At 34.1% G+C, this 2,730-nt stretch overlaps 1 pseudogene; it reads left to right on the top strand.

The window, feature by feature from the left end:
* Positions 1-757: 757 nt before the first annotated feature.
* On the top strand, positions 758-1,582 carry LOC119535415 (annotated as a pseudogene).
* The last annotated feature ends 1,148 nt before the right edge of the window (positions 1,583-2,730 follow it).

Here is a 2,730-nt window from a genome sequence, read left to right as displayed (position 1 = left end):
GAACTCTTACTTTTTTTTGGTCCTTTTTTTTTCTTTTTCTTTGATTCAGCATTTGTGGAGTCCTTTGCCAGACTGTGTCATCCAGATGGTACAAGCAAGTGGGATTTGTCCTTTTATTCGTTGTTTCTGAGAGGAGACTTTTCCAGGGTGTGTCTTACATTGCCATGCTGATGACCTCATCCTGAATGAGGATATTTAACCAATATATTAGGCTATTCAGATCTTCAATTTATTTTGTTTAATTTATGCTAAGTTATATCAAGGGCATCAATTTCATTTAATTTGACAAATTTATGGATGTAAAATTGTTTATAATATTCCCTTATTTTCATTTTAATGTCTATAGAATTTGCAGGTTTGCAGCTTCTCCATTTGTGACATGGATAATCTATGTCTTCTTTAGTTTTTTCTTGATGTGTCTAGTTAAGTGTTTAATAATTTTATTGATCATGTCAAAGAACCAACTTAAGATTTCACTGATTTTCTCTATTGCTTTTCTGTTTTTATTTTATTGATTTCTACTATTTATATTTCTTTCCTTCTATTTACTTTAGATTTAATTTTCTCTTCTATATTCTTAAGGTGAAAGCTTTTTTATCATTGACTTTAAATCTTTCTTCCTTGCTAATACAATCATTTCAAGCTATAAATTTTCCTGTAAGCATTTCTTTAGTTGCATACCTAATATTTTGATATGCAGTGTTATTATTATTTAGTTCAGAATACTTTCTGGCTGAGCTCCATCCGTCTGCCACCACCTACTCTGGATACAGAATATCCAGTCATGGATAAAAATGAGCTTGTGCAGAAGACCAAACTGGCCAAGCAGGCTGAGCATTGTGATGACATGGCAGCCTGTATGAAGTCTGTAACTAAGCAAGGAGCTGAATTATCCTGTAAGGATAGGAATCTTCTCTCAGTTGCTTATAAAAATGTTGTAGGAGCTCATAGGTCATCTTGGAGGATCATCTCAAGTATAGAGCAAAAGATAGAAGGTGCTGAAATAAAACAGCAGATGGCTCGAGAATACAGAGAGAACAATGAGACCAAGCTAAGAGATATCTGCAATGATGTACTGTCTCTTTTGGAAAAGTTCTTGATCCCCAATGCCTCACAAGCAGAGAGCAAAGTCTTCTATTTGAACATGAAAGGAGACTACTATCATTACTTGGCTGAGGTTGCTGCTGTTGATAATGAGATGGGAACTGTGGATCACTCACAACAAGCATAGCAAGAAGCATTTGAAATCAGCCAAAAGGAAATGCAACCAACACATTCTAGCAGATTGATTCTAGCCCTTAACTTTTCTGTGTTCTATTATGAGAAAGCCTAGTCTCTTGCAAAGACAGCTTTTGATGAAGCCATTGCTGAAACTGATACATTAAGTGAAGAGTCATACAAAGACAGCACACTAATAACGCAATTACTGAGAGAAAACTTGACATTGTGGACATCAGATACTCAAGGAGGCAAAGCTGAAGCAGGAGAAAGAGGAGAAATTCACCAGCCTTCCAACTTTTATCTGCCTCATTGTAAAATTTACACAGTGTACCGTCTGTCATCTATGCTGTCTCAAAAATAGCTTTTTGTTTACGATTTATGACAGGTTTATATTACTTCTATTTGAATTTCTGTATTTCCCATGTGGTTTTTATGTTTAATATTAGGGGAGTAGAGCCAATTAACATTAGAGAGTTATCTGTTTTCATCTTGAGGTGGCCAATATGGGGATGTGGAATTTTTATTCAAGTTATAAATGTTTGACATAGTACTTTTGGTACATTGTGGCTTCACAGGGGCCAGTGTTAAAACTGCTTCCATGTCTAAGCAAAGAAAACTGCCTACATATTGATTTGTCCTAGTGGGGGATAAAAGGGATAATTGGTTCCAGTCATAAGTATAGTTATTGTGGGAACTTTAAGGTTTGGAGCACTTTCAAGGGTGTGGTAGAAAACATATCCCATGGATATTCCATGTTGAACCATGTGTATCTGTGGAATACACAGTCTCAATGTGCACACCTTTGACTACACCTGCAGGAGTGTTCCATTAGACAAAGTTGTGACCCAATTTACTCTGAAGAAGGGCAAAAATGGTTCACATTCCATTATTTGTAAAGTTACCTGCTGTTTGCATTCATTGTTTTTGCTATACTCATATTATTTGTATTTAAATATTTTGGGCAACCTAAGAACAAACGTACAAGTAATGATGCAGTAAAAATGAGTTGCTTGATATCCATTACTTCATGTATGTCAATCATAGCAGTAAAAGAAAAAAAAATGCATGTATTTAACTTTTTTTTTTAGGTTTTTTGCTTTTGTGATTTTTTTTTTTTGATACTTACCTAATATGCATGTGCTGTAAAAATAGTTAACAGGGAAATAACTTGATGATGGCTAGCTTTGTTTAATGTCTTATGAAATTTTCATGAACAATCCAAGCATAATTGTTAAGAATACATGTACTAAGTTGATGTAAGTGGAATAAAAGTTTTATGAATGGACTTTTCCACTAATTTCACTACAGCTTTTCATGTAAATTAGTCTTTTGGTTCTGAAACTTCTCTAAAAGAAACTGTACATTTTTGGAAATTTATTCCTTATTCCCTTTTTGAAGCTAATGAGATTTTACCAAGTTAAAATAAAAAGTTTATTATAATGACAAAAATACTACTCATGTAACTATTGTTTCCAATCATGTCCCATTCTCCTTTCCTTCCCTCCCTCA

This window comes from Choloepus didactylus, chromosome 5, assembly GCF_015220235.1.
Source record: "Choloepus didactylus isolate mChoDid1 chromosome 5, mChoDid1.pri, whole genome shotgun sequence".
Classification (NCBI taxonomy): domain Eukaryota; kingdom Metazoa; phylum Chordata; class Mammalia; order Pilosa; family Megalonychidae; genus Choloepus; species Choloepus didactylus.
This window is presented reverse-complemented; position numbering and strand designations above follow the sequence as displayed.